General features: G+C 49.0%; 1 protein-coding gene across 3 annotated transcripts in view; it reads left to right on the top strand.

Moving 5' to 3' along the window:
* zranb3 (zinc finger, RAN-binding domain containing 3) overlaps positions 1-23,451 on the top strand; it is a 214,496-nt gene that overhangs the window by 43,160 nt on the left and 147,885 nt on the right. The gene's annotated exons all lie outside the window — the stretch shown is intronic.

Here is a 23,451-nt window from a genome sequence, read left to right as displayed (position 1 = left end):
ACGGGGAAGAAGCTGTTTTTTAGTCTGTTCGTGCGCGTTCTCAAACTTTTGTATCTCCCCTTCAATGGAAGGAGTTGGAAGAGTGAGTAAGCCGCGTAGGAGGGGTTTTTGATTATGCTGCCCGCTTCTCCAGGCAGTGGGAGATGTAGATGGAGTCAATGGATGGGAGGCGCGTTCGTGTGATGGACTGGGCTGTGTTCACGATTCTCTGAAGTTTCATGTGGTCAAGTTTCATGTGGCCATACCAGGCTGTGATGCAGCCCAATAGGATGCTTTCTATGGTGCATCTGTAAAGGTTGGTAAGGGTTAATGTGGACATGCCGAATTTTCTTAGTTTCCCGAGGAAGTATAGGCACTGTTGTGCTTTCTTGGTGGTAGCGTCGACGTGGGTGGACCAGGTCACATTTTTGGAGATGTGCACTGATGTGACCATCAATTCACAAGACACGGGATTGGAAGTGAACAGTGGTTTTAATAATCTTACAACAGAGCCTGCCTGCGACGAGATGAACTGGCAGCAGGCTCACGACTGCAGAGCTTTATACTTCCGGTTAGTGGGAGGAGCTAAGGGTGGAGCCCAGTACAAACTCCTCACCTCCCCCTATGGCAGAGCCGTGCAACGGCTCGTATACAGAGCCCACAAGGACACAATACATATAGTGGAACACAGTGTGAATTACTCGGTTTATAATTCACCACATGCACCCCTAGGAATTTGAAACTGCTAGCCATCGCCACCTCGGCCCCGTTGATGCTGACGAGGGTGTGTACAGTACTTTGCTTCCTGAAGTCAATGACCAGCTCTTTAGTTTTGCTGGCATTGGGGGAGAGATTGTTGTCGCTACATCACTCCACAAGGTTCTCAATCTCCCTCCTATATTCTGACTCGTCGTTATTCGAGATCCGACCCACTATGGTCGTATCATCAGCAAACGTATGGATGGCGTTGGAACCAAATTTTGCCACATAGTTGTGTGTGTACAGGGAGTAGAGCAGGGGGCTAAATACGCAGCCTCGCGAAGCCCCGGTATTGAGGACAATTGTGGAGGAGGTGTTGTTGTTCATTCTTACTGATTGTGGTCTGTGGGTCAGAAAGTTGAGGATCCAGTTGCAGAGTGGGGAGCCAAGTCCTAGGTTTTGGAGCTTTGATATGAGCTTGGCTGGGATTATGGTGTTGAAGGCGGAGCTGTAGTCAATAAATAGGAGTCTGATGTAGGAGTCCTTGTTGTCGAGATGCTCTTCGGGATGAGTGTAGGGTCAGGGAAATGGCATCTGCTGTGGACCGGTGGCGGCGGTATGCAAATTTCAGTGGGTCAAGGCGTTCTGGGAGTATGGAGGTGATGCGCTTTATGACCAACCTCTCGAAACACTTCATTACGACTGACGTCAGGGCCACCGGACGTCATTGAGGCACGTTGTCTGGTTCATCTTTGGCACTGGTATGATGGTGGTCTTCTTGAAGCAGATGGGGACCTTGGAGTGGAGTGGGGACAGGTTAAAGATGTCCGCGAACACCTCTGCCAGCTGGTCCGCACAGGCTCTGAGTGCACGGCCAGGGATCCCGTCCTGGCCCATCGCCTTCCGAGGGTTCACTTTCAGGATGGCTGATCTGACTTCGGAAGCTGTGATGGTGGGTATGGGTGAATTATGGGTTGCTGGGGCACTCGATAGCGGGTTGTTGGTTACCTGCTCAAACCGAGCATAGAATGCATTGAGTTCATTGGGGAGGGGTGCGCTGCTGCCGGAGATACTGCTCGGCTTCACTTTGTAGCCCGTTATGTTGTTTAGTGCATGCCACAACCGCCGAGAGTCTGTCTGTGACTCTAGCTTGCTTTGATATTCTCTCTTGGCATCTCGGATGGCTTTGCGGAGGTCTTACCTGAATTTCTTATAGGTCAGGGTGATCTGACTTGAACGCCTCAGACCTGTCCTTCAGTAGGGAGTCAATCTCGCGATTGAGCCATGGTTTCCGGTTGGGGAACGTACGTACTGCTTTCTTTGGCATGCAGTCGTCCACCCATTTGCTGATGAAGTCTGTGACGGTGGTGGCATACTCTTTTTTAAAATTTTGGAATACCCAATTCATTTTTACCAATTAAGGGACAATTTAGCATGACCAATGCACATCTTTGGGTTGTGGGGGCGAAACCCACGCAAACACGAGGAGAATGTGCAAACTCCAGACGGACAGTGACCCAGAGCCGGGATCGAACCTGGAACCTCGGCGCCGTGAGGCAGCAGTAATAACCACTGCGCCACTGTGCTGCCTATGGTAGCATACTCATTTAAGTTGGTCGCTGAGTTCTTAAATATGGACCAGTCCACTGTCTCTAAGCAGTCACGTTTCTTCTGTTTCCTCGGACCAGCACTGCACAACCCTCTTAGCTGGATTCTCCCGCTTGAGTATCTGCTTGTATGCCGGGAGAAGGAGCCCCGTCTTATGGTCTGATTTCCCAAAGTGCAGTCGGGGAATGGAATGGTAGGCGCCCTTGATTTTTCAGTAGCAGTGGTCAAGTGTGTTGTCGCCCCTGGTGGGACAGGAGATGTGTTGGTGGAATTCTAGCAGTCTCCACAAATGCTGTCATATCTGCACAGGACTTTCAACCGATGCTATACACCAGATACATCGATGACATTTTTTTCCTTTGGACCCACGGCGAGACATCACTGAAACGACTACACGATGACATCAATAAGTTCCATCCCACCATCAAACACACCATGGACTATTCTCCAAATTCAGTTCCATTCTTGGACACACTCGTCTCCATCAAGGACGGTCACCTCAGCACCTCGCTTTACCGCAAGCCCACAGATAATCTCACGATGCTCCACTTCTCCAGCTTTCACCCGAAACACATTAAAGAAGCCATCCCCTATGGACAAGCCCTCCGTATACACAGGATCTGCTCAGACAAGGAGGAGCGCAACAGACACCTACAGATGCTGAAAGATGCCCTCGTACGAACGGGATATGGCGCTCGACTCATTGATCGACAGTTCCACCGCGCCACAGCAAAAAACCGCACCGACCTCCTCAGAAGACAAACACGGGACACCACTGACAGAGTACCCTTCGTCGTCCAGTACTTTCCTGGGGCGGAGAAACTACGACATCTTCTTCGCAGCCTCCAACACATCATCAGCGAGGATGGACATCTTGCCAAGGTCATCCCCACACCCCCACTACTGGCCTTCAAACAACCGCGCAACCTCAAACAAACCATTGTTTGCAGCAAATTACCCAGCCTTCAGAACAGCAACCACAACACCACAAAACCCTGCCAGGGTAATCTCTGCAAGACATGCCAGATCATCGACATGGACACCACCATTACACGTGGAAACACCACCCACCAGGTACGCGGCGCATACTCGTGCGACTCGACCAATGTAGTCTACCTCATACGCTGCAGGAAAGGATGTCCCGAAGCGTGGTACATTGGCGAGACCATGCAGACACTGCGACAACGAATAAACGGGCATCGTGCGACTATCAACAGGCAGGACTGTTCCCTTCCAGTTGGGGAACACTTCAGCAGTCAAGGACATTCAGCCTCTGATCTCCGGGTCAGCATTCTACAAGGAGGCCTTCAGGAGACGCGACAACGCAAAATTGCTGAGCAAAAACTTATAGCTAAGTTCCGCACGCATGAATGCGGACTCAACCGGGATCTGGGATTCATGTCGCATTACATTCGGCCCCCACCAACAATCCTGGACTTGCAGAGGCCTACCGACTGAACTGGCTTGGGACAATTCACACCTCTTTAACCTGGAGTTACCTCTCTCTCTGCATCTTTGATGATTTGATTGCCTGCAGGTGCTCGCATTCCGGGGCATCTCTGACTGTGTCTATATAAACATTTCTGGAACAAGCCTTTCCATTCACCTGAAGAAGGAGCCGTGCTCCGAAAGCTCGTGTTTGAAACAAACTTGTTGGACTTTAACCTGGTGTTGTAAGACTTCTTACTGTGCTCACCCCAGTCCAACGCCGGCATCTCCACATCATGTCATATCTGCTGTGATTGTCTAGGATTTTCTGTTTTGGCCTTTTGAAGGTAGTGCCGTGGCTCTTCACCTTCTCTGTTACAATTACAATCACCTTGTGGCTTTCAGTTTGCACCTTCGTCCCTACTTTATTTTCTGATATTTAAACTGCATTATTTTCTTTGATCAGTTTACCTCCTGTAGTGGTGACCTTTGACCCAGAAACAATACAGCAAGGAATACATGTAATTCATTTGAAATGTCTGTGGAATCTAATTGCTTCTGAGAATGTTTGAAAAGGACCATTGAAATTTGGGATCAATTGCAATTTTTGTTGAGAAATACTGGTTCAGATGACCTGGAGGTTGTACCAACAGGCTGGAAATTGAGACCAAAAACCATGTTGTTAACAGACACAAAGGAGAGATACAGGCAGAGGAACAGGAGGTGAAGGCACAGTTTCAAAATGAAAACCAACAGCGTCGGTCTGAACAACGCAATGCCTGTGAGAAGCAAAAGCAAGTCACTCACAGGGAGAGGTCAGTTTTTTTTTTTCCCTTCTTTTTGTTCGTCAAAAAGGGAGCCCGAAGCAGCTTGGACCCAATCCTGAAAGCGGTGGATCAGCTGAACCAGAGGCTGGATGCGCAGGATGTTAAAGTTAAGGAGCTGGGAGAGGCAGTGGAGGAGCAGGCGGATGCGCAGACGGTTGCGGCGCTAGAAGTTGACAGGCTGAAGGAGCGGCAGAGAAGACTGCTGGGCAGAGTGGAGGAATTGGAGAATAGAGCCCGCCGGAACAACCCGAGGATGGTCGGCCTCCCGGAGGGGGCTGAGGGAGCTGATGCCGCAGCATTTGTAGCAGACCTATTGATGCAGCTGATAGGGGCCGAAGCCTTTCCGCGACCGCCGGAGCTGGAGGGGGCATACAGAGTGCAGGCGAGGCAGGGGTGCCCGGGCGGACCCCCCCCCCCCCCCCCGCCCGATGGTGATTAGGTTACACAGGTTCATGGACAAGGAGCGGGTGCTGCGGTGGGCAAAGAGCGCCAGGAGCAGCACGTGGAACAACAGTGTCCTCTGCATTTACCAGGACCTAAGCCAGGAGGTGGCTCGGCGGCGAGCAGCCTTTAAGAATGTCAAGGAGGTGCTGTTCAAGAAGCATGTGAAGTTCCCGGCTCGCCTATAGGTCACACACCAGGGTCAACACCACTACCGAGGGATCACGGGCTGGTCCCGAAAAGAGGCCCCACGGACGCGAATCAGGGCCGGAGAACTACCGTGGGAAGGTACGCCGAATGAGCCTGGACTGCTGCTCAACGGTTTGCTGGGTCAAAGGTGCCAAGCGGAACATTTGGGACTTTTTCCTTTGTTCATGGAGATTGGTTTGGGAGGTTTTTTCTTAGTGTTTGTTTTTTCTCTTATGTTTTTGGTTTTTCCTCTTTTTTCTGTTTTTTCCTTTTTGGGCAGATTTGTACTTTTTGTGCAGCTCGCGGAGGACACTGGAGCCGGCACGGTAACGAAGGGGGGCCGGTCAGCAAGGGGGGGCCAAGGACGTGGGTTGGGGGGGTTTTTCTTGGGGGTTTTTTTGTTTTTGTTTCGTTGATGTCCATGCCTTCCTGTGCCAGTGAGTTTGCTCCAGTGGGTTGGAGAGGGGGATGGGGCGCCGGGGAGGAGGACGGGGAAACAATGTGAATGAGACAGGAAGGCGCCGGAGTGTTGAGCCACCGGGCTAGCAGATTGGCTAGTGAAGGGAGTCAGGTGAGGGGGGGGAGATCACAGCCAGTGGATGGCAGGGGTGGGGGTATCGGGGGATGTTGTTAGAGGGGGGGGGGGGGGTTCTGCTGACGTGGGAGGGACTTGAAATAGGCACTGGAAAGGAGGTCGAGGGTGGAGGCAGCCAGCAGGCGTGCCAGGAATGGCTCGACGCACGGGCCGGGAATCGGCCCGAGAAAGGCTATGGCTGATGGGGGGGGTGGGTGGGTTGTGCCCCCCGACCAGGCTGATCACCTGGAACGTCAGGGGACTGAATGGGCCGGTTAAGAGGGCGTGGGTGTTCGCGCACTTGCGGGCTCTGAGGGCGGACGTAATTATGTTGCAGGAGACACATCTGAAAGTGTCTGACCAGACCAGGCTAAGGAAGGGCTGGATTAGCCAGGTCTTCCACTCGGACTTGGACTCGAAGTCCAGGGGGGTGGCAATCATGATCAACAAGCGGGTACAATTTGAGGCGGAGGGCATAGCCGCAGACAGGGGGGGGCAGATACCTGATGGTACGGGGCAGACTGGAGGGGAGAAGAGTGGTGCTGGTGAATATATATGCCCCAAACTGGGATGACGTGGACTTCATTAAAAGAGTGCTGGGGAAGACCCCGGACCTGGACTCTCGCAGGGTAATAATGGGGGGGGGACTTTAACATGGTCCTTGACCCGGCTTTGGGTCGGTCGTGTCCCAGAACGGGTAGGCTCCCAGCAATGGCAAGGGAGCTGAAAGGGCTTATGGAGCAAATGGGGGCAGTGGACCCCTGGAGAGCCAGACAGCCGACAGGAAGGGGCTACTCGTTTTACTCGCATGTCCATAAAGTATATTCTAGGATAGATTTCTTCGTACTAAGCAGGGATTGTATAGGGGAGGTAAAGAACACGGAATATTCGGCAATTACTATCTCAGACCATGCCCCGCACTGGGTAGACCTGCAGATCGGGGAGGCGAGCTACCAACGCCCGCAATGGAGGCTAGACGTGGGACTGCTGTCGGAGGAGGGGATCTGTGAGAGGTTTCGGAGGTGTATGCAAAATTACCTGCAGGTGAATGACACGGGGGAGGTCTCAGCGGCGACCCTGTGGGAGGCGCTAAAGGCAGTAGTGCGGGGGGAGCTGATTTCAATTGGGGCCCACAGAGCCAAGGCAGACAGGGCAGAGATGGATAGATTGGTCAGGGAAATGGGTTGGATAGATGAAGAGCACGCGGAGTCCCCGAGGGAGGTTTTACTCAGGGAGAGGCAGAGACTACAGGCGGAACTGGGGGCACTATCCACGAGTAGGGCCGTGGAACAGCTTAGGAAGGCGAGGGGCGTGGTGTACGAGCATGGGGAAAAGGCTAGCAGAATGTTAGCGCAGCAACACAGGAGGAGGGAGGCGGCCAGGGAAATAGGTAGAGTGATGGAGGGAGGGGCGCAAAGTGGAGGACCCGGCAGGATTGAATAAGGTATTCCGGGACTTCTATCGCAAGCTGTATACTTCGGAGCCGCTGGAAGAACCGGAGGAGATGAAAAGGTTTCTGGACGGCTTAACATTCCCAACAGTAGGTGGGGGGCGAGTGGATGAGCTGGGGGCCCCGATTAGAGTGGAGGAGGTATTGGGGGGCCAAAAGGCCATTCAGTCGGGCAAAGCCCCGGGGCCGGATGGATACCCAGTAGAGTTCTATAGGAAGTTTTCTGAGCTGGTGGGCCCGGTCTTGGCGAGGGTTTTCAATGAGGCAAGGGACAGAGGGACCCTGCCGCCGACAATGTCGCAAGCCACTATATCACTGATATTGAAGCGGGGTAAAGACCTGGAGGCGTGCGGGTCCTACAGGCCAATCTCCCTGATTAATGTTGACGCCAAGCTCCTGGCAAAGGTGCTGGCGGTTAGAATGGAGGACTGCGTACCGGAGGTGATTGGGGAGGACCAAACTGGGTTCATGAAAGGTAGGCAGCTGGCGGCCAACCTGAGAAGATTACTTAATGTGATAATGATGCCCCCGGTGGGCAGGGAGGTAGAGGTAGTGGTGGCGATGGGCGCAGAGAAGGCATTTGACCGGGTGGAGTGGGACTATCTATGGGAGGTGCTCGGACGGTTTGGATTCGGGGAGGGATTGGTGGATTGGATCAAATTATTTTATCAGGCCCCGAGGGCAAGCGTCAGGACTAACAGAGAAGTGTCGGAGTACTTTAGGCTGTACCGAGGGACCAGACAGGGCTGCCCGCTCTCCCCGCTGCTGTTTGCGCTGGCCATAGAGCCGCTGGCGATTGCGCTGAGACCGCAGAGGGATGGAAGGGGATGGTGAGGGGCGGGGTAGATCATAGGGTCTCTCTTTACGCAGACGACCTGCTCCTGTACGTGTCGGACCCAGTGGCCGGGATGGGAAGTATACTGGGAATGTTGAGGAAGTTCGGCCAGTTTTCAGGATACAAATTAAATACGGCCAAGAGTGAAATGTTTGTGGTACAGGCAAGGGGCCAGGAGAACAGATTGAGAGGGCTACTGTTTAGGCTGGTTGAGGAAAATTTCCGGTATTTGGGAATCCAGGTGGCACGAGACTTGGGCAGGCTGCACAAGTTAAATTTGGCCAGGGTGGTGGAGCAAATGAAGGGAGAGTTTCTGAGATGGGATGCACTCCCGCTGTCGCTGGCAGGGAGGGTGCAGACTGTAAAGATGACAATCCTCCCTAGATTTCTGTTTGTTTTTCAGTGCCTCCCGATCTTTGTCCCACAGTCCTTCTTCAAAAGAGTTAACAGGATGATCATGAGCTTTGGGCGGGAAAATCCCCGCGGGTGAAGAAGGCGATGTTGGAGAGGAACCGCAGCGAGGGAGGGCTGGCTTTGCCGAATCTGGTCAATTATTACTGGGCGGCCAACATCGCTATGATAAGTAAGTGGATGGTGGGTACGGGGTCTATCTGGGAGCGGGTGGAGGCGCCTTCGTGCAGGGGCTCCAGCTTGGCAGCCCTGGTCACGGCTCCTCTGCCGCTGCCGCCGGCCAGGTACTCCACCAGCCCGGTAGTGGTGGCGACACTGCGGATATGGGGCGAGTGGAGGAGGCATGTAGGGGAGACGGGGGCGTTGGTTTGGGCGCCAATCTGCGACAACCATCGGTTTGCCCCCGGGAGTATGGATGGGGGGTTTCGACTATAGCAGCGGGCGGGGGTGGGAAGGGTGGGCGATATGTTCCTGGCAGGGAGCTTTGCGAGTTTGAGGAGCTTGGAGGAGAAATTTGGGCTGGTATGGGGAAATGATTTTAGGTACCTACAGTTGTGGGACTTTGTTCGTAGACAAGTTCCATCCTTCCCACGCCTCCTGCCAATTGGGATCCAAGACAGAATAGCCTCTAGGGGGGGGAAGAAGGGGAGGGTAGAGTCTCTGAAATTTATAAGGTGCTTATGAAGGGGGAAGGGTCCCAGACGGAGGAACTGAAACTCAAATGGGAGGAGGAGCTAGGCGGGGAAATGGAGGACGGGCTGTGGGCCGAGGCCCTGAGTAGGGTAAATTCGACCGCGACATGTGCCAGGCTCGGGCTGATTCAATTTAAGGTCGTTCACCGGGCCCACATGACGGTGGCTCGGATGAGCAAATTCTTTGGGATAGAGGACAAATGCGCTAGGTGCGTGGGAGGACCAGCGAACCACGTTCACATGTTTTGGGCATGCCCTAAGCTTAGGGGGTACTGGGAGGGATTTGTGGGCGTCATGTCATGGCGTCATAATAGTTCTAGGGATGTAGAGGAAAGGATGGCGAACATGATTCTGGAAAAGAGCGAAAGTAACAGGGTAGTTGTTATGGGAGACTTTAACTTTCCAAATATTGACTGGAAAAGATATAGTTCAAGTACATTAGATGGGTCATTCTTTGTACAATGTGTGCAGGAGGGTTTCCTGACACAATATGTTGACAGGCCAACAAGAGGCGAGGCCACATTGGATTTGGTTTTGGGTAATGAACCAGGCCAGGTGTTAGATCTGGAGGTAGGTGAGCACTTTGGAAACAGTGACCACAATTCGGTGACCTTTACGTTAGTGATGGAAAGGGATAAGTATACCCCGCAGGGCAAGAGTTATAGCTGGGGGAAGGGCAATTATGATGCCATTAGACATGACTTAGGATGTGTTGGTTGGAGAAGTAGGCTGCAAGGGTTGGGCACACTGGATATGTGGAGCTTGTTCAAGGAACAGCTATTGCATGTTCTTGATAAGTACGTACCAGTCAGGCAGGGAGGAAGGGGTCGAGCGAGGGAACCGTGGTTTACCAAAGAAGTGGAATCTCTTGTTAAGAGGAAGAAGGAGGCCTATGTGAAGATGAGGCGTGAAGTTTCAGTTGGGGCGCTTGATAGTTACAAGGAAGCGAGGAAGGATCTAAAGAGAGAGCTAAGACGAGCAAGGAGGGGACATGAGAAGTCTTTGGCAGGTAGGATCAAGGAAAACCCAAAAGCTTTCTATAGGTATGTCAGGAATAAAAGAATGACTAGGGTAAGAGTAGGGCCAGTCAAGGACAGTGGTGGGAAGTTGTGTGTGGAGGCTGAGGAGATAAGCGAGGTACTAAATGAATACTTTTCGTCAGTATTCACTCAAGAAAAAGATAATATTGTGGAGGAGAATGCTGAGACCCAGGCTATTAGAATAGATGGCATTGAGGTGCGTAGGGAAGAAGTGTTGGCAATTCTGGACAAGGTGAAAATAGATAAGTCCCCGGGGCCGGATGGGATTTATCCTAGGATTCTCTGGGAAGCCAGGGAAGAGATTGCTGAGCCTTTGGCTTTGATTTTTAGGTCATCATTGGCTACAGGAATAGTGCCAGAGGACTGGAGGATAGCAAATGTGGTCCCTTTGTTCAAGAAGGGGAGTAGAGATAACCCCGGTAACTATAGGCCGGTGAGCCTAACGTCTGTGGTGGGTAAAGTCTTGGAGAGGATTATAAAAGATACGATTTATAATCATCTAGATAGGAATAATATGATTAGGGACAGTCAGCATGGTTTTGTGAAGGGTAGGTCATGCCTCACAAACCTTATCGAGTTCTTTGAGAAGGTGACTGAACAGGTAGACGAGGGTAGAGCAGTTGATGTGGTGTATATGGATTTCAGTAAAGCGTTTGATAAGGTTCCCCACGGTCGGCTATTGCAGAAAATACGGAGGCTGGGGATTGAGGGTGATTTAGAGATGTGGATCAGAAATTGGCTAGTTGAAAGAAGACAGAGAGTGGTAGTTGATGGGAAATGTTCAGAATGGAGTTCAGTTACGAGTGGCGTATCACAAGGATCTGTTCTGGGGCCGTTGCTGTTTGTCATTTTTATAAATGACCTAGAGGAGGGCGCAGAAGGATGGGTGAGTAAATTTGCAGACGACACTAAAGTCGGTGGAGTTGTAGACAGTGCGGAAGGATGTTGCAGGTTACAGAGGGACATAGATAAGCTGCAGAGCTGGGCTGAGAGGTGGCAAATGGAGTTTAATGTGGAGAAGTGTGAGGTGATTCACTTTGGAAAGAATAACAGAAATGCGGAATATTTGGCTAATGGTAAAATTCTTGGTAGTGTGGATGAGCAGAGGGATCTCGGTGTCCATGTACATAGATCCCTGAAAGTTGCCACCCAGGTTGATAGGGTTGTGAAGAAGGCCTATGGTGTGTTGGCCTTTATTGGTAGAGGGATTGAGTTCCGGAGCCATGAGGTCATGTTGCAGTTGTACAAAACTCTAGTACGGCCGCATTTGGAGTATTGCGTACAGTTCTGGTCGCCTCATTATAGGAAGGACGTGGAAGCTTTGGAACGGGCGCAGAGGAGATTTACCAGGATGTTGCCTGGTATGGAGGGAAAATCTTATGAGGAAAGGCTGATGGACTTGAGGTTGTTTTCGTTAGAGAGAAGAAGGTTAAGAGGTGACTTAATAGAGGCATACAAAATGATCAGAGGGTTAGATAGGGTGGACAGCGAGAGCCTTCTCCCGCGGATGGAGGTGGCTAGCACGAGGGGACATAGCCTTAAATTGAGGGGTAATAGATATAGGACAGAGGTCAGAGGTGGGTTTTTTACGCAAAGAGTGGTGAGGCCGTGGAATGCCCTACCTGCAACAGTAGTGAACACGCCAACATTGAGGGCATTAAAAAATTTATTGGATAAGCATATGGATGATAAGGGCATAGTGTAGGTTAGATGGCCTTTAGATTTTTTCCATGTCGGTGCAACATCGAGGGCCGAAGGGCCTGTACTGCGCTGTATCATTCTATGTTCTATGTCCTGGGTGCTAAAAACAAGGGTGGCGATGGGTCCAGGGGTGGCAATTTTGGGGGTTTCAGAAGACTCGGGAGTCCAGGGGGGAAAGGAGGCCGATGTTTTGGCCTTTGCTCCCCTGATAGCCCGGCGACGAATATTATTGGCGTGGAGGGACTCAAAGCCCCCGAAGACTGAGTGGTGGCTTGCGGACATGTCGAGTTTCCTGGGTATGGAAAAAATTAAGTTCCCCTTGAGGGAATCTGTACAGGGGTTCGCCTGGAGGTGGCAACCATTTATTGACTTATTTGCGGTAGAGTGAGCATCAGCAGGGGGAGGTGGGGGGGGGGGGGGGTAGAGTAGAGTAGAAGGGATAAAATGGCGGATAGTACCGGTGGGAGAGGAGCGGGCTTGTGCAGTATGTTACGATTGAAGTATTGAAAGTACGTGGATGTTTGCACATTTTTGCCTTTTTTGCTTCCTTTCTGTTGATGTTTACAACGCCAAAAACTACCTCAATAAAATTGTTTATTAAAAAATGTTTTTTTAAAAGGGAGCCCGAAGGTCTGTGCAAGCTGGATAAAAATGTCTGAAACCTGGAAAGCTGTGTGAATAGCTCGGAGATGTATTTGGAAAATAACTTCTGGTTCTGGAAATTCATGTGTTGAATACAAGTAGGAAACCTGGCTTTGAGAAATTGATGAAGATCCCTTAAATAATTGCCATGCAAAGGATAGTCCATCTTTCTGAAAAGAGGTGATACAAAGGAGGAAAATTAAAACAATGGATTACCCATCATTGAGCTTTTGGCAGGGCAGAAGGCCTGCAGTCATTTCAATAAGGGACTTGGATTATCCATGTCGTCCCCGGACCAAAGAAAATCAAAGCATCTTTGTAAACAAGAATCCTTGGTGGAACCAGGGAGTCTGGAAAGAGACTATTAACTCCATCAGAGATATAAATTAGTCATCTTGGTTACAGGATGAAACCAGTTGTTTTGAAGCTAAATTATAATTGGTTTATATTTCTGATTGGAAAATCCCAAGTGCGGCACAGAGATGAGGACGTTCCTTTATTGAATTTGTTCATGTTTTTCACCCGAGGTCTTCGGTAATTTACTATTCATTGAGTCGATGGAGCAAAATAAGTACATGTTGGCCAGGCCTGCAGCTTGAGGTCAGAAAACACTATACAGTTCATCGCATGAATTGTTTTGTTTGAAGAAAGGGTTCATGAGGGAATAGAGGCTGTAGAGTTTGCCCAGCTTGTAGGTACAGGAAGAATCTGAAGTAGCCCTCAGTGAAAGAAGGCATTCAGTTTTGGATCACGCAGAAAAAAAAGTCTGCCAGAAGCTGTAAAACAGCTGTGGACCAGGAGAACAGAGCTATTTCTGCTGAGGTTATCACACAGGATTGCAAGTGAATATCGGATTTGAGCTGAAAAGACCAGACCGTACAAAGCAGTAGTGGAAAACTTTGGCTATGGCTTTTTTCGGAACAAAGTGGATGACCTTAAAGAACCTGATAAGGAGCCACATATTGGAAGTGCATCGGGGAGGGTGTGGTTAGGAGTTATCTCGGTGTTTGCTTTACTTGATTCTTGTATAGTTAAATTAATGTGTCTTAAATCTTGGAATCTGGTTGGTATTTTTTTCATATGAAGTCAGTCATTCAGTAATTTTGGTTATTTTGGTCTTGGTTGCCTCATTAGAATTGTCATAATATACACCAGTATATCATGGTGCAGACACACACTGATGAACACACGCAGGGACCAATCAACATGTACAAACACCACAGCCAATCACCAGTTAGAATACACACACTATAAAGGCAGAGGGCACCACGGTTCCCGCTCATTCTGGGTGCTGCCTCTCAGTGTAACAAGAACTGATCCAGCCCAGCACAGACTTACAACACGTGCTGAGAGAATCAACTGGTTCGGACAAGGCTTAGGTCTCTTGTTTAAGTTAGCATCATTTAAACCCACAGTCATCGTGTGTTAGTCAGTTCGAAGTAGTTAATAAAATTGAGTTGAACCTTCATCAGTGTTGGAAGTGTCTGTTTATCTCTCAAGTCTACACTGGCCAACATTTCAAGAATCACAACATATGGACCTCTATTAAAGAAATGAAGCTGGAGACAAATTAAAGACACTGAAGCCTTGGAGAAGTACTGTGGCGGCGATTTGTGGTGCTGGATTGTGTAAATTTCAGTAGCTCTGTGTGAAATAATGGGCTGTGTGTATTGCAGGGAACTTGTTGGGGGGGGGGGGGGGGGGGGGGGATGGGCTTTGAATTTGGTTCTGCTTTTTTGGTGACTTTTTCTAAAGTGACTGTTTCTTCACTGTTTTTTCTGATGTTTACCGGGGAATGTGATGCTTTTAAAATGTTTATTGACGTGGGGGGAGAGAGGGGAGAACAATAGGGAGACAGACTGCTTGGTGCCAGGGGCGGGAGCTACCAAATCAGCATGGGTCAGCTGACTCTCGGAAACGCAGTGGGAGGTCAGCAGGTGTTAAGCTGGAGTTTGACTTGGGGGATTGGGCTTCTAGTGTTGTTGTTCGGGGGGGGGGGCTGCTTTGCTGACAAAGAACAAAGAAAATTACAGCACAGGAACAGGCCTTTCGGCCCTCCCAGCCTGCACCGATCCAGATCCTTTATCTAAACCTGTCTCTTATTTTCCAAGGTCTACTTCCCTCTGTTCCCGCCCGTTCATATACCTGTCTAGACGCCTCTTAAATGATGCTATCGTGCCCGCCTCTACCACCTCTGCTGGTAAAGTGTTCCAGGCACCCAGCACCCTCTGCGTAAAAAAACTTTCAACGCACATATCCCTTAAACTTTTCCCCCCTCACCTTGAAATCGTGACCCCTTGTAACTGACACCCCCACTCTTGGGAAAAGCTTGTTGCTATCCACCCTTTTCATACCTCTCATAATTTTGTAGACCTCAATCAGGTCCCCCCTCAACCTCCGTCTTTCCAACGAAAACAATCCTAATCTACTCAACCTTTCTTCATAGCTCGCACCCTCCATACCAGGCAACATCCTGGTGAACCTTCTCTGCACCCTCTCCAAAGCATCCACATCCTTCTGGTAATGTGGCGACCAGAACTGCACGCAGTATTCCAAATGTGGCCGAACCAAAGTCCTATACAACTGTAACATGACCTGCCAACTCTTGCACTCAATACCCCGTCCGATGAAGGCAAGCATGCTGTATGCCTTCTTGACCACTCTATCGACCTGCGTTGCCACCTTCAGGGTATAATGGACCTGAACTCCCAGATCTCTCTGTACCTCAATTTTCCCCAAGACCCTTCCATTGACCATATAGTCAGCTCTTGAATTTGATCTTCCAAAATGCATCACCTCGCATTTGCCTGGATTGAACTCCATCTGCCATTTTTCTGCCCAACTCTCCAATCTATCTATATTTTGTTGTATTCTCTGACAGTCCTCCTCGCTATCTGCAACTCCACCAATCTTAGTGTCATCTGCAAACTTGCTAATCAGACCACCTATACCGTCCTCCAGGTCATTTATGTAGATCACAAACAGCAGTGGTCCGAGCACGGATCCCTGTGGAACACCACTAGTCACCCTTCTCCATTTTGAGACACTCCCTTCCACCACTACTCTCTGTCTCCTGTTGCCCAGCCAGTTCTTTATCCATCTAGCTAGGACACCCTGAACCCCAAACGACTTCACTTTTTCCATCAACCTGCCATGGGAAATCTTATCAAACACCTTACTAAAGTCCATGTATATGACATCTACAGCCCTTCCCTCATCAATTAACTTTGTCACTTCCTCAAAGAATTCTATTAGGTTTGTAAGACATGACCTTCCCTGCACAAAACCATGCTGCCTATCACTGATAAGTCTATTTTCTTCCAGATGTGAATAGATCCTATCCCTCAGTATCTTCTCCAACAGTTTGCGTACCACTGACGTCAAGCTCACAGGTCTATAATTCCCTGGATTATCCCTGCTACCCTTCTTAAACAAAGGGACAATATTAGCAATTCTCCAGTCCTCCGGGACCTCACCCGTGCTCAAGGATGCTGAAAAGATGTCTGTTAAGGCCCCAGCTATTTCGTCCCTCGTTTCCCTCAGTAACCTGGGATAGATCCCATCCGGCCCTGGGGACTTGTTCACCTTAATGTTTTTTAGAATACCCAAAACTTCCCCCTTCCGTATGACAACTTGACCTAGAGTATTTAAACATCCATCCCTAGCCTCAACATCGGTCTTGTCCCTCTCCTTTGTGAATACCGATGCAAAGTACTCATTAAGAATCTCACCCATTTCCTCTGAGTCCACGCATAAATTCCCTCTTTTGTCTTTGAGTGGGCCAATCCTTTCTCTAGTTACCCTCTTGCTCCTTACATACGAATAAAAGGCTTTGGGATCCTTAACCCTGTTAGCCAAAGATATTTCATGACCCCTTTTAGCCCTCTTTATTGCGCGTTTGAGATTCGTCCTACTTTCCCGATATTCCTCCAAAGCTTCATCAGTTTTGAGTTGCCTCGATCCTATGTATGCTTCCTTTTTCATCTTAGCTAGTCTCACAATTTCCCCCGTCATCCATAGTTCCCTAATCTTGCCATTTCTATCTTTCATTTTCACAGGAACATGTCTGTCCTGCACTCTAATCAACCTTTCCTTAAGACTCCTACATTTCAAATGTGGATTTACCCTTAAACAGCTGCTCCCAATCCACATTCCCTAGCTCCTGCCGAATTTTGTTATACTCTGCCTTTCCCTAATTTAGTACTCTTCCTTTCGGACCACTCTTGTCCTTGTCCATGAGTATTCTAAAACTTACGGAATTGTGATCGCTATTCCCAAAGTAATCACCGACTGAAACATCAACCACCTGGCCGGGATCATTTCCCAATACCAGGTCCAGTATGGCCCCTTCCCGAGTTGGACTATTTACATACTGCTCTAAAAAACTCTCCTGGATGCTCCTTACAAACTCTGCTCCATCTACGCCTCCAACACTACACGAATCCCATTCAATGTTGGGGAAGTTAAAATCTCCCATCACAACCACCCTATTGCTCCTACATTTTTCTATAATCTGTCTGCATATTTGTACCTCTACTTCATGCTCGCTTTTGGGAGGTCTGTAGTAAAGTCCCAACAATGTTACTGCACCCTTCCTATTTCTCAGCTCCACCCATATTGCCTCAGTGCTCGAATCCTCCATCGTACCCTCCTTAATCACAGCTGTAATATCATCTCTGACGAGTAATGTAACTCCTCCACCCCTTTTACCTCCCTCTCCATATCCCTCTTAAAGCATCTATACCCTGTCATATTCAGTTGCCAGTCCTACCCTTCCCTCAACCAAGTCTCAGTAATACCAATAACATCATATTCCCAGGTACTGATCCAAGCCCGAAGTTCATCTGCCTTACCTGCTACACTTCTCACATTAAAACAAATGCACCTCAGACCACCTGTCCCTTTGCGTTCATCATCTCTTCCCTGTCTACTCTTCCCCTTAGTCACATTGAGTTTATTGTCTCGTACCTTACTGGCTTTAGTTGCTGCTTCTTTACTGACCTCTAACTTCCTAATCTGGTTCCCATCCCCCTGCCACATTAGTTTAAAACGTCCCCAACAGTGTTAGCAAAAGCACCCCCATGGACATTGGTTCCAGTCCTGCCCAGGTGTAGACTATCCGGTTTGTAATGGTCCCACCGCCCCCAGAACCGATTCCAATGTCCCAAAAATCTGAACCCCTCCCTCCTGCACCATCTCTCAAGCCACGTATTCATTCTCTCTATTTTTGAATTTCTACTCTGACTGTCCCGTGGCACTGGTAGCAATCCTGAGATTACTACCTGTGAGGTCCTACTTTTTAACTCATCTCCTAACTCCCTAAATTCTGATTGTAGGACCTCATCCCTTTTTTTACCTATATCGTTGGTGCCTATATGCACCACGACAACTGGCTGTTCACCCTCCCCCTTTCGTATGTCCTGCAGCCGATCGGAGACATCCCTGACCCGAGCACCTGGGAGGCAACATACCATTCGGGAGTCTCGTTTTCGACCACAGAAACACCTGTCTACTCCCCTTACAATTGAATCCCCTATAACTATAGCCCTGCCAGTCTTATTCCCCGCCCTTCTGTGCAGCAGAGCCAGCCACGGTGCCATGAGCCTGGCTACTACTGCCTTCCCCTGGTGAGTCATCTCCCCCAACAGTATCCAAAACGGTATACGTTTTGGAGGGAGATGACCGCAGGGGACACCTGCACTACCTTCCTTCTCTTTCTCTGCCTTTTGGTCACCCATTCCCTCTCTCCATCACCAATTCTAATCTGTGGTGTGACCAACTCACTAAGCGTGCTATCCACGACCTCCTCAGCATCCTCTGACGGGAGGAACTGTTACGAGGGGACAAATGGGCTACAAGAGACACACCTAAAGGTTACAGACCAGACGAGATTGAGGAAGGGGTGGGTCAGCCAAGTGTTCCACTCAGGCCTGGAATCAAAGATCAGGGGGGTAGCGATCTTGATCTGCAAACGAGTGGCAATCGAGGCAGGAAGAATTGTGGCAGACAAGGGGGGTAGGTACATCATGGTGAGTGGGAAGCTGGAGGGGGTGAGAGTTGTACTTGTGAATATATATGCTCCGAATTGGGACAACGTGAAATTTATGAGGCGGGCGTTAAGTAAGATCCCAGACATAGAGTCACATAACTTGATCATGGGAGGGGACTTCAATACAGTCATTGATCCGGAATTGGACCGGTCAAAATCCAGGACAGGGAGGAGGCCGGCTGCGCCAAAGGAATTGAAGGGTTTTATGGAACAGATGGGGGACCCATGGAGGTTTGCATGGCCGAGGACAAAGGAGTTTTCCTTTTTTTCACATGTCCACAAGGTTGACTCTCGCATTGACAGTATCCCAAAACCCTCCAAGCTTCGGGCATGCCCAAAACATGTAGACATGATTTGCTGGGTTTCCCGTGTACCTCGCACACCTATCCTCTATCCCATTTGTGGAACAAATGGAAGGGGACTTTAAGAGATGGGACATGCTTCCGCTATCACTGGCGGGGAGGGTACAGACCGTGAAAATGACGGTCCTCCCCAGATTTCTGTTTGTCTTTCAGTGGCTCCCCATCTTCATCCCTGGGGCCTTTTTCAAGCGGGTGAATAAGCTTATTTTGGGCTTTGTGCTGCAGTGCAGTTGGGGGGAGGGTGGGTTGGCGCTGCTGAACGTCAGCAGTTACTATTCGGCGGCTAATATAGCCATGATTAGGAAGTGGGTAGTGAGGGATGTGTCGGTATGGGAGCGGATGGAGGGGGTGTCATGTAGAGACACCAGTTTGGGAACATTGGTAACGGCTCCTCTGCCGTTCTCGCCGGCCCGATGCTCCACAAGTCTGGTGGTAGTGGCGGCTCTGAGGATCTGGGGGCAATGTAGAAAATATAAAAGAGTGGAGGAGCATCAATTTGGACCCCGATTTATAATAACCACAGATTTGTACCGGGTAGGCTAGATGGCGGGTTCCGGAGTTGGCAGAGGGCAGGAATTAGAAGGATGGGGAATCTATTTATAGATAGGAGCTTTCCCAACTTGAAAGCCTTGAAGGATAAAGTTAAATTGCCAGCAGGAAATGGTTTTAGGTATTTGCTGGTGCGAGACTTCCTGAGAAAGCAAGTTCTGGCCTTTCCGCTGCTGCCGCCATGGGGGATACAGGATAGAGCAGTCTCCAGTACCTGGGTGGGAGAGGGAAGGTATTGGATATTTACCAGGAGCTTTCGGAGGCGGAGGAAACCCCGGTGGAGGAGCTTAAGGGCAAGCTCTTAACTTCCTTCCTAGCTCCCTGTATTCTGCTTTTTGGACCCCATCCTTTTTTTTACCGATGTCATTTGTACCAATGTGTACCACGACCACTGGCTGTTCACTCTCCCCCGAGGACGATCTAGGAGGAGAGATAGAGGCTAGTCTATGGGCGGATGCCCTAAGCGGGGTTAATACCTCCTCTTCATGTTCCAGGCTTAGCCTGATACATTTTAAGGTAGTCCACCGGGCACACGTGACAGCGGCTAGGATGAGTAAGTTCTTCGGGGTAGAGGATAGGTGTGCGAAGTGCACGGGAAGCCCAGTAAATCATGTCCACATGTTTTGGGCATGCCCGAAGCTTGGAGGGTTTTGGCAGGATTTTGCTAAGGCAATGTACATGGTGCTAAAAACAAGGGTGGTGCCGAGTCCGGAGGTAGCGATCTTTGGAGTGTCGGAAGATCCAGGAGCGTCGGAAGATCCAGGGAATAGACAGGCGTTTCTGGGGCCGCAAACGAGACTCCAGGATGGTATGTTGCCTCCCTGGTGCTAGGGTCAAGGATGTCTCGGAGCGGGTACTGGACATTCTGGAGGGGGAGGGTGAACAGCCAGTGGTCGTGGTACACATTGGTACAAATGACATCGGTAAAAAAAGGGATGTGGTCCGAAAAGCAGAATACAGGGAGCTAGGAAGGAAGTTAAGAAATCGGACCTCGAAGGTAGTGATCTCAGGATTACTACTGGTGCTAGTCAGAGTCGAAATGACAGGATATAGGATGAATACGTGGCTGAAGGGATGGTGTCAGGGGGAGGGTTTCAGATTCCTGGGGCATTGGGACCGGTTCTGGGGGAGGTGGGACCTTCACAAACTGGACAGGTTACACCTGGGCAGGACTGGAACTGATGTCCTAGGGGAGCTATTTGCTTGAGCGGTTGGGGAGTGTTTAAACTCATGCGGCAGGGGGATGGGAACTGATGCAGGAAGTCGGAAGGTAGTAACAAAAGGCAGTAAGGGGGAAAGTGTAAGGCAGAGAAGCCATCGTCAAAAATCAAAAAGGGCGACAGTACAAGGTACAGTGACTGAGGGGAGCTCAGTGAATAGGCACAGTAATACTAAAAGGAATAAAAGGGGAAGTAAAAACATAAATGGAAAGCGACGTGGCAGGTTGTCACATGAAGATATGGGTTCAAAGACCAGGAAAATTAGGAGAAATGTTAAGAGGAAAAATAACTTAGGAGAGATTACTGATGAAGGTGTTAAGATTCAAAACAGAGGCATAAAAGCCAACATACATGTACTTTACCTGAATGCTCGTAGTATTCGGAATAAGGTAAATGAGTTGATGGCGCAAATCATCGTGAATGACTCTGATTTAGTGGCCATTACTGAAACATGGTTAAAGGATGGTCACGACTGGGAATTAAATATCCAAAGGTATCAAACTATTCAGAAGGACAGAGTGGATGGTAAGGGAGGTGGTGTAGCTCTGTTATTTAAGGATGATATTAGGGCAGCACGGTGGCGCAGTGGTTAGCATTGCTGCCTCACAGCGCTGAGGTCCCAGGTTTGATCCCGGCTCTAGGTCACTGTCCGTGTGGTGTTTGCCCATTCTCCCCGTGTCTGCCTGGGTCTCACCCCCACAACCCAAAGATGTGCAGGGTAGGTGGATTGGCCACGCTAAATTCCCCCTTAATTGGAAAAAATGAATTGGGTATTCAAAATTTAAAAAAAAAATTTAAGGATGATAACCGGGCAATAGTAAGGGATGACATCGGTGCTATGGAGGATAATGTTGAATCCATTTGGGTGGAAATCAGGAATAGTAAGGCGAAAAAGCCACTGATAGGAGTAGTCTGTAGGCCACCAAATAGTAACATTATGGTCGGGCAGGCAATAAACAAAGAAATAACTGATGCATGTAGACATTGTACAGCAGTTATGGGGGATTTTAATCTACATGTTGATTGGTTTAACCAGGTCAGTCAAGGCAGCCTTGAGGAGGAGTTTATAGAATGTATCCGCGATAGTTTCCAAGAACAGTATGTAATGGAACCTACGAGGGAACAAGCGGTCCTAGATCTGGTCCTGTGTAATGAAACAGGATTGATTCATGATCTCATAGTTGGGGATCCTCTCGGAAGGAGCGATCACAATATGGTGGAATTTAAAATGCAGATGGAGGATGAGAAGGTAAAATCAAACACTAGTGTTTTGTGCTTAAACTAAGGCGATTACAATGGGATGAGAGAAGAGCTAGCTAAGGTAGACTGGGAGCAAAGACTTTATGGTGAAACAGTTGAGGAACAATGGAGAACCTTCCAAGCGATTTTTCACAATGCTCAGCAAAGGTTTATACCAACAAAAAGGAAGGACGGTAGAAAGAGGGAAAATCGACCGTGGATACCTAAGGAAATAAGAGAGAGTATCAAATTGAAGGAAAAAGCATACAAAGTGGCAAAGATTAGTGGGAGACCAGAGGACTGGGAAATCTTTAGGGGGCAACAGAAAGCTACTAAAAAGCTATAAAGAAGAGTAAGATAGATTATGTGAGTAAACTTGCTCAGAATATAAAAACAGACAGTAAAAGTTTCTATAAATATATAAAACAAAAAAGAGTGGCTAAGGTAAATATTGGTCCTTTAGAGGATGAGAAGGGAGTTTTAATAATGGGAGATGAGGAAATGGCTGAGGAACTGAACAGGTTTTTCGGGTCGGTCTTCACAGTGGAAGACACAAATAACATGCCAGTGACTGATGGAAATGAGGCTATGACAGGTGAGGACCTTGAGATAATTGTTATCACTGAGGAGGTAGTGATGGGCAAGCTAATGGGGCTATAGGTAGACAAGTCTCCTGGCCCTGATGGAATGCATCCCAGAGTGCTAAAAGAGATGGCTAGGGAAATTGCAGATGCACTAGTGATAATTTCCCATAATTCACTCGACTCTGGGGTGGTCCCGGCGGATTGGAAATTAGCAAACGTGACACCACTGTTTAAAAAAGGTCGGCAGAAATCGGGTAATTATAGGCCAGTTAGCTTAACTTCAGTAGTAGGGAAGATGCTGGAATCTACCATCAAGGAAGAAATAGCGAGGCATCTGGGTGGAAATTGTCCCATTGGGCAGACGCAGCATGGGTTCATAAAGGACAGGTCATGCATAACCAATTTAGTGGAATTTTCTGAGGACATTACCAGTGCGGTAGATAACGGGGAACCAATGGATATGGTCTATCTGGATTTCCAGAAAGCTTTTGACAAGGTGCCACACGAAAGGTTGCTGCATAAGATAATGATGCATGGCATTAAGGGTAAAGTAGTAGCATGGATAGAGGATTGGTTAATTAATAGAAAGCAAAGAGTGGGGGACTAATGGGTGTTTCTCTGGTTGGCAATCAGTAGCTAGTGGTGTCCCTCGGGGATCAGTGTTGGGCCCACAGGTGATTTGGAGTTGGGGACCAAGTACAATGTGTCCAAGTTTGCAGATGACACTAAGATGAGTAGTGAAGCAAAAAGTGCAGAGGATACTCCGCAGAGGGATTTGGATCGGTTAAGTGAATGGGCAGATGGAGTACAATGTTGACAAATGTGAGGTTATCCATTTTGGTAGGAAAAGCAGCAAAAGGAATTATTATTTAAATGATAAAATATTAAAACATGCTGCTGTACAGAGAGACCCGAGTGTGCTAGTGCATGAG

Source organism: Scyliorhinus canicula, chromosome 2 (assembly GCF_902713615.1).
Source record: "Scyliorhinus canicula chromosome 2, sScyCan1.1, whole genome shotgun sequence".
In the NCBI taxonomy this organism is placed as follows: Eukaryota; Metazoa; Chordata; class Chondrichthyes; order Carcharhiniformes; family Scyliorhinidae; genus Scyliorhinus; species Scyliorhinus canicula.
This window is presented reverse-complemented; position numbering and strand designations above follow the sequence as displayed.